Source organism: Euprymna scolopes, chromosome 1 (assembly GCF_053919585.1).
Source record: "Euprymna scolopes isolate OS-2025 chromosome 1, ASM5391958v1, whole genome shotgun sequence".
In the NCBI taxonomy this organism is placed as follows: Eukaryota; Metazoa; Mollusca; class Cephalopoda; order Sepiida; family Sepiolidae; genus Euprymna; species Euprymna scolopes.
The window spans coordinates 115,999,444-116,013,798 of record NC_136482.1 but is presented as its reverse complement, the minus strand read 5'-3'; the positions used below and the strand labels follow the sequence as shown (position 1 = coordinate 116,013,798).

The following is a 14,355-nucleotide window of genomic DNA, read 5'->3' as shown; positions in this document are numbered from 1 at the left end:
TTTAATAAATGAAATTATAAAGTCTCTTGATTTTTGAATAAAGTCTCTTGGTTTTTGAATAAAGTCTTTATATTTTTGAATAAAGTCTCTTGGTTTTTGAATAAAGTCTCTTGATTTTTGAATAACCCTGTAAATAAATAAATAAAAAATGTTACGTGCGCACGCGTTAGCCTTTTCTAAGGGAGCGACTATTAAATAAATATGCTGCCGCGATGGACGCCCAAGGAGTATCAGAACCGTAAATTGTTAGGTTAAAGTACAGAAAAGTTTATACCAAGAAAACCGTTATTTTTCAGACAGTCTTACCATGGAGAGGGGATGGTGTTTTGTAACTATTCTGTGTTTTCAAATAACAATTTATTAAAAAACAAAAACAAAACAAAAAAAACAAAAGGTGAATTTTACCATTAGGTCCGCCACCACGATTTTTAACATGGGTACGTTGGGGGTGTTTATTCCAAAAGCCGTTTTTAACATTGGAAGATTAGGGGTGTTTATTCTGAAAGACATTCTTGACATGGGAGTGTTTATTCCGAAATTCGTTCTTAACAAAGGGAGATTGGGGGTATTCCGAAATCTGGTCTGTATATGAGGAGCTTGGGGTGTTTATTCATAGCCGCCAATGGATTATAGTGCATGGTACAGTTCTTTATATCTCGAAAACTACTTGCCTCTGAAAATTTTTAATGAGATTTTCTTATTCAGTATAGTAAAAACTTTTCAACGTAGGCATTTTAAAGAAAATTGTGGAGGCGGAGCTAATGTAAAAAAAAAATACAAAAAAAAAAAGAAGAAAATGTCGTGAAATTTAAATTTAACTTGGAAAAACTATTTTAAAATAGCGCGGTATCAAACATAAAAATAGACATAAAAATGCTCCCTTCGGGTTTGTATCACTATGCACAAAGATTTTTAAAAGTTGCCGACAAAAAACAAATAATTTAACAAGTAAATGTTTTCAAAGGTAAGATATGCTGGATAATTTTAGTGTTTTTATTGGGTTAGTATTACTGTACATATAGATTCGAAAAGGCTGTAAAAAAATATAACAAATAAATATTATCAAAGGCAAGATAAGTCACTTTTCTACCAAACTGGATAATTTTTTAGTGCTTTTATTTAATGTAAAATGTTGATTCAGCTCGAAAAACACAGTGTTTATCGCTATATTTGAAAATAACAAATGGCGGCAGACTCTGTATTAAATACGTTAAGTTTAGCAAAATGAGTTAAAAGTAAGAAACTATAAAAATACTATTAAAAAAACACCGAATATATGTCAGCCTATGTCATGATAATATATATTGAGTGAGTTCCTAACAGTATTTTGGATAGTTTTTAGTTTTAACTCATTTTCCCAAACTTAACGTGTTCAACAGAGTCTAATGCCATTTGTATGTTTTAAATAAACCGATAAACACTATGCTTTCGAATCGATTAAACATTTTATATGAAATAAAAACACTAAAATATTATCCAGTTAGGTGGAAAAGTAACTTATCTTGCCTTTGATAACATTTATTTGTTATATATTTATTTTTGACAACTTTTTCGAACCTGCATTTAGGAATATAAACCCTTTTTTTTATTTGATGTAACGTTTAGTCGGCTCAAAAAACATAGTGTTTGTCGGTGTATTTGAAAAATACAAATGGTGGCGGACACTGTTGATTACTTTAGGTTTGGGAAAATGAATTCAAACTAAAAAAAACTATACAAAATACTGTTAGAAACCACCGAATATGTCAGCCTATGTCACGGTAACATATATTCGGTTAGTCTGATACCGTTTTGTATAGATTTTTTTTTAAATTTTTAACTTATTTTCCCAAACTTAACTATTTAACAGAGTCCACACCCATTTGTCCTGTTCAAATACATCGATAAACACTGAATAAACATTTTCTATAAAATAAAAACACTAAACAATTATCCAGTTAGGTAGAAACGTAACTTATCTTTCCTTTGTTAATTTTATTTTATTTCGGACTATTAGTCTCATCCTATCTTTTTATTGGTGCACAACGCTTCGGCCAACCTCCTCTGGCCTTCGTCATGTGGCGCAGTTGATAGAGACGTTGAATCTCTACGGTTCCAGATGAACATTGTCTGAAGATAGCGGTTTCAATCCCACCCAAAGCGTGCCAGAGGTAATTGGTCAAAAATGTGGTGAGACGACAACAACTACGGATGGCAGTGATGGCTGAGAATGCAGTTAGGAGATTCGAAGTTCCTATCCGTCGCGGTTACCACCTGACGAAGGCCAGAGGAGGTTGGCCGAAGCGTTGTGCGCCAATAAAAAGATAGGATGAGAGTAATAGTCCGAAATAAAATAAAATTAACATACAATGCTCATCTCAAAAAAAAAAAAAAATTAAAAAAAAATTTTTTTTTTTAAATTCCAATAAGGAATAATATATATATATATTATCTTTCCTTTGCTTTCATTTATTTGTTTTTGGACAACTTTTTCGAAACTGTGTATAGTAACACCCCTCGCCCAAATATTAATTAAAAACTCACATTTTTTTAATACAAAAAAAGAGCTCGATTTAGCGTTTAAACATTTTAGCAACGTTCGGCTTAATCCAGTGATTGCTGGTCGAGCCTAAGCCATGATTGACGGAAACTCCCGAGGATTCGGGTCAAATTCTGTACAATTTTTTTCATTTTAGCCCATTTTCACTTTTTGGAGCGGATTTCTATACTAAGAATATAAAAGACATGTATTTTCTTATTTTTATGAGATTTTTTCATTATACGAAATCGAGCCACAACACCGCGTGGCAGGGTAAAGCTAGTTATTAATATTTCCCAAACGTTTGTTTCTTTAGAATATGTTAAGGGTTGTTAAGCTGTTATAATATGGACACAACCTACTGTTTGAAAATTGAAATATTTCTGATTTACATTGAATTACTTCCATATGTAACCAGGCAGGGTGATCGTTTTTCCCCTATCTTGCTTCACGGGACCAGTTAATGTCTCAGTGGTTACATTCTTATCTTCGTCCCTTCAAAATGTAATCGGATTATTATTTGTTATTAAAACTACCATCCTGATGTTCAGAGCGCACAAAACGCGCACAACCCTAAGTCTGGGTAGCAACACTTTTCACTTTGGCTGGCTGTGCGTTGGTTTGAAGTCGTGGTGAGTTCTTGTTCGTGTATTCTCTGGTGCCGCTAGTATATCGTTTCTCTCCATGCAGTCTGGGCTTGTTGTCAACACTGTAAATAGCAGTATGTACAAATCAAGCAATTCAATAATCAATGATAATTCAAATATCAGTTTCTTATAAACGAGACTAATTATTCATTAGATATTTCAGGACACATTTGGGACAAAGGAAAGTTAAATTTGGGTGAGTTTTTAACGTTTTTAGGATGCAGTGTTTGTTCAACCTGGATTCTTTCAGATAGTTTGTAAGTCAGAGGAGGAAGAGTTTTTTTTTTTCACTTAGCTATTTTGCGGAGGTATCCAACTTTTGGGCTAAAACCTCCAAACACGTATGCACGATCGAACTATCAGCGGCCAAATTCTTTCTATCTGCCAAACCAGTGCTTTCATAATCTCTTCTCTTTCCAAGTAATATTACCATTTCTTATTACCGCGCTCTTTTTCTTAATTCATATCTCTTAAATTCACATTCTCTTTCTCTCTCCCCCTCGTTTAAGTTATGTCTCATCACAGTAATCCTTCCTTTGAGATGGATCCTTCGCTGATATAAAACACGTGGCCTACTGCCAATATCTTCATGGGTGTCAAGGCAGATCTCATAGTGCCAAATGCCAACATTACTTCGTTGAGAATTTCTCTTTTTCTATAACATCGCAATAAAAACACATTCTACCATTTACCAGAAATCTGGTCTCTCTTAAACCTCGTGTCAAGCAACCCGCCGAACACTTAGTCCGTGAGCCAGGTAATTTGATCCTGCCCGGTGCATGTAACAGCGTTACACGTGGATATTAAATTTATATTAAGAAGGAGTCCCTGCATTTTAATTTCTTAAGATCCTTTTAGATTAAGTGTGCATACTTTTTCTATAATTCACATAATCTAATAATTTTGATCCAAATTAAAATAATGGTTGACAGATTTGCTGTTATTATATTTTATTTTATTTCTATGGCTTATTAATTGCCTCTTGCTAATAAATAAAAGATGAAGTGTGACTCTGATAAGCCTGAGCACTCAGATAAGCGCACCTGGACTTGCAAAAATTGCGGCTTAGTCAGCATTTCCCAGTAACGCCGCCGAAGATGATTAGCAATAAACCCACCATTACTCATAAGTAAAAACAAAGCCTTATAAGGATGACCGCCTAGGTTTAAATTATATAATGCCTGGGTATAAAGAGCAATAGAGAGGTGAGGGTGGTTCAATGGTTAAGGACACAGATTGAAGACCTTTCAAAATACAATCGCTGAGAGACAACGTGCGGATCTTTACTACTGAGTTTTCTTTCTCAAACTTTACAACATGGCAAGAAAAGAAGTAAAAAAAAAACAACGAACACAATACTGAGGATGGAGTTGACTTCAAAACATATGAATTATGAATTTTAAACAAGTAAAATATTTGTTTATTTTCGTAATATTGCGTTGTAATTTAGCTTTCAAGCGCACCTGATGCGTATTTTATTTTATATACCTATATTAATATACATATTATATTTATATACATATATTATTTTGCACACATATTTTGTAAACATATATATATGCACAAATATATATATATATATATGTGTGTGCACACATATATAGAGATATATACATACAGAGATATATACATATAGAGATACATACACACACACACACACACACACATATATATATATATATATATATATATATATATATATATATATATATATACATATACTTTCCTTGGTGTGTGAGTGTTTGGATATACGTGTATATGTGTATATATTGGTGTGTGTGTGTGTGTGTGTTTGTGTATGAGTGTGCGTGTGTGTGCGTGTGTGTGCGTGCGCGCGCGCGCGTGTGTGTGTGTGTGTGTGTGTGTGTGTGTGTGTGTGTGTGTGTGTGTGGCTGCTCGTTCTCATGTGTATTATAAGCAATACCAAAACCGGTTGTAACAAAAAAAAAACGTGCTTTGGGTCGAGAGGGATAGAGAAGGGTACGATCAATAAACCAAGAAGCATTGACAAGAGAATAAGCCGGGCAGACGGCAATGAGAGGGTGGGAGGCGAGATATATAGACAGAGTAGACAGAAAGAAGGGGGCAGGGGGATGATACAACTAAAAGCCAAAGGTCACCGAAAAGAATGAAGGAGAGGAAAGGTGACACGAATAGAAAATAATTCAACGAATCAATCAATCAATCAATTATCAAAACGGAACACAGGTCGAAAAGGAAACAAGATGTAAATTTGTGGTAGGAGAGGGGGAAAGTTGGAATAGGGCTTCGGGGGGGTGAGTAAGAGAAGATAAAGGAAAAGAATAAATGTTGCTTGAAAGGAAACAAGAAAGTTTTCAAATATTGAGACGGAAAAAATGCAGAAAGAGTGAAAAAATAGAATAAAAAGAAGAAGAGGAAGAACAAGAAGAGCAAGAAGACAGGAAATTGAAAGGAGAAAAGGAAAGAAAACAGGGAGAATTTTTTTTTAAAAAACGTGAAAAAAGTGAACGAGACCAAAGAAAAGAAGACGGGAGAGGGAAAGGAGAAACGAAACGGGAAGAAGAAGAAGAAGAAGAAGAAGAAGAAGAAGAAGAAGAAGAAGAGACGCGAAAGAAGATAAAGAAATATAAATGAAAAGATAATAGAAGAAAGGCGAATTGATAAAAATGAAGAAAATAAAAAGCAACATAGAATAAAATCGGCAAAAGGAAAAAACGTAAAAAGGTACCTATAAAGCAACTTATAACGAGATATTACATAATCTACAGATGAAAAACAAATAAAATGAAGGAAAATAAAGAATATAGCAATGATGATGATGATGATGATGATGATGATGATGATGATGATGATGATGATGATGATGATGATGGAAAAAGAAGAAGACTGAAAAAGTAGAAGAAAAAGAAAAGGAAACAACTACAAAGATGATACAGACGATACATCAGATGAAGGGTGCGAAAAGAGATGACAGAAAAGAAAAATACAGAAAACAGCTGCACATAGAAACGAAAGCGATGGAGAAAGTAACAGACAGACTTTTAGTGCTCCTAAATTGAATATAGATCTCAAAAAACAAAACGCAAGACGCCATTAGCTGGTACTTATGAGTGAAAAATAAATCCCATTAACCGAGAATTATGAAAGTTCAGCCAGTAGTATTATTCGTATAAAATAAAGTCAACTGCACGTGTAATACCAATGACATCGTCGGCATTATTATGAAAGTCAAGGGAGATAACTAAAACTTTTGGAGAGTAAAATCAACTCTTTTTCTTTCAGCACGAAAACGGGAACTATCCCCCTTTGAAAACCATGATAATGGCGGCGATATTCAACCCCCAGATTATTTATTAACATTAACTTCTTATTAACAGTTTCATTCTTTTCAGCGGCTTGAATCGAAACCAAAACATTTAACGCTGCAGTTGCATTCCCTATCGTTTGATTTATCGACAGATATGTAAGAATAATTTAAAATTCAACCACTTTAAGATGTTATATTATCTGCAGAGTATATATAACAGGTGTATACAAAAGAAAAGCAAACTGTACACATGCTATATACTCGTAGTCTATATATATATATATATATATATATAAATATATATATATATATATATTTATATATGTATATATATATACATATATATATATATATATATTTATATATGTATATATATATATATATATATATATACGTGCCTGTGTTCATCTCTAATGTTCGTAGTCGTCTAGCAATGTAGTATATACATTTATGAGTTTGTAATTGTCAAATGCATACATATTAATAGCAGTGTCTCTGTGATCGTCCAGTGTTAAAATTCTTTGTAATTTGACCATTAATGATTTTTTTCTCTATTTCAAATATTTTACGCATAATATTTTGAAAATATATTCTGGATAAGTATTGCATCGAACAACAGAACATACGGTGAGGGATACCATGGAGCTTCTAAGGCAATTTTCCCCACTCTTTATCTGTGCCTTAATCTAAACGTAGATTCCATGAGCAAAGCTTCTTTCTTAGAACTGCAAGTCAGTGGAACTCTCTGCCGCTTGCCTGTTTCCCACCTAACTACAACTTGGGCGTCTTCAAGTCCAACATAAACAAGCTCCTGACAAACTGCCCCCTTAAGTAAAAAGCTCTATCAAAACCCCCAGTACTAATGATTACTACAATACTATCTCATTGATTACTGTACACGCAATAACTCTTAGCTCTGAGTGGCCTTCGGGCCTTGATAAGTGGTGACCCCCACGTAAAAAAAAAAATGTTTTACCGACAACATTATCTCTTGCTATGGCAATTTCAAATGGTCACCACGTTTCTCAGACTTGACTAGCACCGACTTTTTCTTTTGGGGATATATTAAAGAAAGAGTCTATGTAAACAAACCCCAAACCCTTCAAGAATCGAAAGAAAGCATCAGAAGCGAAATAAGAGAGTTAAATCCCAATCCAGAGATTCTACAATCTGTCATGAATAATGTTTTGGAAAGAGCACAAATATGCGAAACTAAAAATGGGCAACATTTAAAATGCATTATTTTTCATGAATAAAGATTTTTGGAATTTTGCATTCATTTTTTCATTTTACAAACAATTCCCAATATCCTAGTCAGGTTGCGTTAAACTAAAAGAATAATTATCCTTAAAAATAAAGTTTCTATTTAAGTTCCAACTCCCCAAGTGACTTTTTTGGACAACCTGTAATTTTATGTGTGTATAATATAGAGAATAACAATTTACAGTCAGTTCTTTACGCAAAGGGGTCGTTAGCATCATTTAGGGGTTTTACATCTGGCCAAACTGGAAAACATACCATCGTCCATCTTTGGGTCTTTATCGACGTATCTACAAAAGTTGTAATGCAGATTCATCCCAAGGGATTACCATCAAGTGTCGGGTTATATTTTCATGCAAATTTTATTCCAGAATGTTCCCTGTTTGGAAGTCGCACGTTTTTCTAGCTCTGCATTTCTGTTGTTGTCTTCTTCCCCGATAGCTTACCCGGCGTTCAGAAACCATTGCGGCCGACCGCAATTTCCCCTCGTCCGTTCAACTCGATTGTCAAACCTAAACTGACTGACTCCCTCTCTAAATTGCCTATGTGTATATATAAAACTATTTCATTGTAACTGTATCATCACTGGCACGCAGCACTAAACAATCATCACTTGATGTTTCTCACGTAATTTTGTTTGTGTTAGCTAAATTCATAAGTGTTCGTTTTAACATATACTTATAAATTAACATTTACGATAATATTCTAGCAGACAAAAAATCTAGACTTCGAAACAATCATCATAACATTTGTCCATGATTAGGTTTCGGCGTTTTCCGGAAACTAACATATAACAAAGCTGTGAATGAATTTTCGCATGCGCAGACATAATAAAAATACATCGGCAAATTGAAATGAACATTTTTATTTCAACTTGCCGATATGTGTTTATACGCGTTATTCATCCACTCAAACATGTTACTCGTCATAAACAGTCCTTGATGTATGATTACTATTTTTTGTTAATTTCAATTGTATATGACCAGTTTAAAAGTTTGTCAGCTGAATATTTACACGCAGACTGGCATACACATATATCTACTGTTGTATTTATATAGAATAAAGAAACACATTTTCACAATAAAGGTCACACAGCGGCAGATTAGTCGGAATCGACAAACAAGGATTGATTGACGGTTGGGGAGTAAGATAGATGACCTCGTGGAATAAATTAACTGTGATTTCCTAGAATATGATTGTGGTTTCTTTATTTTATCTCAAAGCGAGTGGATAAGAAAAGTGATTGCTCGTCCCAATACCAATAGAGTGACGTGAAACAAGAGACACAATTATCTAGCAAAATGACGGAAATTGTCTCTCTCTCCGTATCTATGTCTACGACTAGTAAAATAATTTATTATATAAAGTTCTCTGTCTGATTTCTCTACAAGATATCTGAATATTGTTCTCCCGCGAATAATAGAGTATATCCAAAAGGAATACCGAGTCTGGTGATTTGATCAAAGATGGCGACGGCACAGAGGTTATAATTATTATTTTATATGCCTCCAAGAAACTAGAAACTTAAAGAAAACGAAAGAAAGCAAAACAAAAACCGCATCTTCCCGGGAAAATAAGGAAATATAAATAAAGAGGAGAAAGCAGAAGGAAAAGTCAACGTATGAGGATCGGCAAACAAAATAAAAGCAAAATTAGAAAGAAATATATTATTTTACTTAATATGAAAGAAAAATAGAAGAAAACGTTAAGAAAGCAAAAATGATGGAAAGAAAGAATATTACCATTTCAAAAGAAATGAAAGAGACCCGAAATAAACCCCCCCAATAAAAGAGTCTGTAAGATAAACTCAAAATGCGAAATAATTTAAACTATAAAATAAGTAAAAATAGATAAATAAGAAAATAATTCTATGAAGAACATAGAATAGAAATATATGAAAATAAAAGAAAGATCTCTGAAAGAAAGTCAAGCAAATAGAATACGGAATCCAGATAAGCTATGCGATTGAAGACTATTTTAAAGCCAGTGACTAAAAGGCCTAGAGATTACGACAAGTCAAAAAGAGGCTAAAAACATCTTCAAAGAAATGATAAAGAAAATGGGGTTCCTTTTTCTTTTCAGGTGGACAAAAAGGAGCGAGCAGAAATAGTGGACATATTGAATTAATGTTTGCCTTTCATTGTTTTGTAATGTTAAAAAGTATTTGCTTGACACTGTTTGGCCATTTTTGCTGAGAAGAGCAATCGTAGGAAGCAGAAAGGAGAAGACGTTTATGCGCATGTGTAGCAACACGTAGATTTCGATGCTCCCCCCGCAAAAAAAGAAAAGAAAAACTCGTATTCGAAGACGAAATGCGCACAATAAATATTTATACATGAAAGAAAAGGCAAAATCACAATTCTATGTGAATACGTGATAATAAATGGATCTTAAGGAAACAGGCAGACATTTAACTAGCTGAAGTACTCACTTGAGACTGCTAAGATGGTTATAAGAATGTTGCTTTTGAAATTAGATCATCAGAACAAAGATTTTAACGCAGGCAAAAGCCGCTTGTGTCCACAAACTAAAATAATTTCACTTAAAATAACAACGTGAATAAAAGTAACACGGAAACACAGTAAAACGAGAATTATAAACATGTTTGTTTTGTTTTTTAAATTTCTAAAAATATTACAAAATTGATAATCCATCTGGCCATACTAGTATAAGTAAGAACACGATATTCTTGGCCTTCGGGCCAAAATCAAAGTGTAGTATCTGTTCGGCAGCTGTTCCAATCAAAGTAATATGTAGGGGTAACCCCACACATCAGACCATTGCTCTTGAAACAATCACTTTTTGTCAATGTAAGGGAAACCCTTTATACCAATTGTCACTTTTTACCATGCCAGAGTGCCCCCGCGGGACGCTGGTTCCCCCTTCCTCACATTAAAAAACGAACTTGTATCTAAATTCGTGGGGAAGCAAATAAATACAATATGTTCTTCATCTGCTGCACTACACTTTTTGGGGTCTCGGTTAATTGAGGAGAAATCCTTCATGACTGAGACATGTTATATTTTTGTTACTTACCAGAGAGTCCCTTTTTAGGGAGCTGGTTTCCCCCCAGATTAAAAACCGACCTCATGTCTAACTCTGCCCTCGTGGGGAGGCAAGTAAACAAAAAAAAAAAAAAGAGCGCGATACATGTAAAATATTTTAAAAAATACATCTCTATCTCTACTATTATATAAAATTTATGGTATGTGAGTTCCTTCTTTATAGGTCCCGAAACGGCTGAGCATATCTGTCATGAACTCCGCACAAATGCTAATTTATATGTCTGGTAGTGTTTTAAAAAATGTTTTGTACAGATATTCATTTGATAAGTATCGCAAATCGAAAAAATCTGATCTTAAAAATAGGTGTCCTTTCTTATAGATAAAAAGAATAATTTTTACAAAGGAATATTGTACATTACACCAGCCTCGGTAAATAATTAAAATCTTTGAATATCATTTTTTTTTCTTAAAAAATAGAGATGCGAGTTAACTCATGGATCCGCGCTAATTTTTCAAGTTCAATTATTTTTTTATTAAATTGTATGGCTAAAGTACAGAATAGGTACAAAACTCTCCCCTCCCCATGTTAAGAATGGATTTCTAAATTATAACCTTATTATTTCAGCACGGTTCAATAAGTGCACTAGTACCAAAATAGATTTATTATAACCTGGAGATATAGTTTAGTGGTAGACCATTTGACTACAGATCGAATTATGCCCTGTTAAGCCCGAGTGTACCTCACCATTTTATTTATATTTTTTTCTTATTAATGAGTACAGTTCATGATAAGAGAACAGGTACGATTAAAATCGCCGCAAATCATTTCTTCGTTTGCATATATTTAATATTAAGCATTAATCAGAAGTAACTTTTCCTGGTCATTCATCGTTAAGCCCAAATATCAGCTGGCGTTATATTGTAAACAAACATTGACAGAATTTGATGAATGACATAATCATTATTATTTATTTATTCGTTTATTACTCGTAATAATAATAATAATAATAATAATAATAATAATAGTAGTAGTAGTAGTAGTAGTAGTAGTAGTAGTAGTAATAATAATAATAATAATAATAATAATAATAATAATAATAATAATAATAATAATAATAATAATAATAATAATAATAATAATAATAATAATAATAATAATAATAATAATAATAATAATAATAATAATAATAATAATAATAATAATAATAATAATAATAATAATAATAATAATAATAATAATAATAATAATAATAACAACAACAACAACAATAATAATAATAATAATAATAATAATAATAATAATAATAATAATAATAATAATAATAATAATAATAATAATAATAATAATAATAATAATAATAATAATAATAATAATAATAATAATAATAATAATAATAATAATAATAATAATAATAATAATAATAATAATAATAATAATAATAATAATAATAATAATAATAATAATAATAATAATAATAATAATAATAATAATAATAATAATAATAATAATAATAATAATAATAATAATAATAATAATAATAATAATAATAATAATAATAATAATAATAATAATAATAATAATAATAATAATAATAATAATAATAATAATAATAATAATAATAATAATAATAATAATAATAATAATAATAATAATAATAATAATAATAATAATAATAATAATAATAATAATAATAATAATAATAATAATAATAATAATAATAATAATTCTGATTTCGTTTATCAATGTCTACCTGGAAAGGGATGGGATTTATTTCCAGAGGATTTCCCTCAATCCTGGCTCCAAACCAGGAGCTTCAATGATCAAGGGTTTTCCTAAGGATGTTGGTGGTACTTACAATAGCAGAAGTTTGAAGGCCGCCTAAAACATTTCGCAGTTTTTTCAATCGTTTTTCCAGACGACTTGACACTACTCATAGCGTACCAACTACGATCGGGATTATTTGTGCGTTAACCCCGTGTATACGCCTTATCTCCAAGACCAATGGAGCATAATTGTTCCACCTCGTTCTCCTTCTGTTCCAGGGTACGGAGAAGTTTACAATCTGCCAGTTTTTTTAGACCTTGTCAATGACGACCAAATTCGGACGATTAGGTTCCAATTGCTTGGTCGTTATGACACTTTTATCCCACCATTGCCATCCTCATTTTTTCTCACTTCATCAGGCACCTCCTCAAACCACTTTCCGGCACACTTCATTCCAAGCTTCTTAAATTAAACACCTCCCAATATATCCGGAGTCCCATGCGATCGTATTTTTTGCTGTACTCTCTCTGGGCCATCCACTACACCCTGCTTCAAGGTGCACAATTGACTCTGAGATCTTACTACAAATCCGGTATTCTGCAGCAACTTTCTCTACTAGAACCACTTTTTTGAACAATCGTGTTCCTAATGCCTGCTCTTGTGCTGCACAAACAACGAAAAATCAATGGCAAGCAGCTGTTCCGATAATGCAACTTTATTAAAGGGAGGAGGAGTACTGGAAACCTGGGGAGATTTGTTGTCACTCGGCTTCCAGGGTACACCACAGGCTGTTTTCAGGGAAAGATCTTTGAAGATCTGTGTGAAAGCTCCTTGTGAACCAATAATAGAGTATTGGTTCTATAACAATTCATACGCAATCTGCATGAATTAAAATATCATGTTTAAGCGTGTTGTACGACTGGGCAACGCTGAGCTGCCAGCTAGTACATGTATAATTTAATAATAGTGGTGAATATGCATAACTTATTTGACTGTTGTATCTTAATTTTGTTAAGTTCGTGTCTATCCATTACACCTCTGCACTGTATTGTCTTCTATAAATTTAAACTTCCTTTATATAGGTTTTGTATGATGGTGAGTACTGTTCTCAAACACTCTTATATATTATTCTCCACTGCTTCAACCGATGCAAAATCTGACCTTCTTCAGGTGTGTATTGTTTAACTCCAGAATCTTTTTTATCGAACTCGAGAATCTGCAAAGAATTTTTAACGGAAGTTTTTATTTACTACATTGATATATCATGCTATCTTTGTACCAGCCTTGACCGGGTAAACCTAACGCCTTCATTTTTTTTTTTAATTTATTCTTAATTTTTTAATACATCTTTCTTAAAAACATTCATACATTATCTTCTACACTACCAACATAAATAAATAACACCGAAAATATGTATTTTAATTGCGTTACAAATAAATAATCAACGCGACAATAAAACGTGTAGCGGCCCAATTGTTTTTTTTTTTTGCGTTTAAATTTAACAATTTTTAATACGTTATGCATTTTTTTACATCGTTTATTTCCGTACTATGTTTAAGTTATTTTAACGCAATTTTCTTACAAATAAACTTACTTTAACACGTTGACAACCATAAGAGCATTTTACAACGGTGATTTACCCACCAATTTCCTTTTTTTTTAATTTATTCTCCATTTTTGATACACCTTTCTTAAAAACATTCATACATTTTCTTCTACACTAAAAAAATAAATAAATAACACCGAAAATGTTTTTTTCTAATTTGCCTTACAAATAAATAATCAGCGTGACAATAAAACGTATTGTTTTACTTTGTACGTTTTCTGTGTCTCAATTGTTTTTTTTTTCCGCGTTTAAATTAAAAGACATA

General features: G+C 32.3%; 1 long non-coding RNA gene across 1 annotated transcript in view; it reads right to left on the bottom strand.

Moving 5' to 3' along the window:
* The window catches only part of LOC145267546 (uncharacterized), a 332,078-nt gene that overhangs the window by 118,696 nt on the left and 199,027 nt on the right, over positions 1-14,355 (bottom strand). The window lies entirely within an intron of this gene.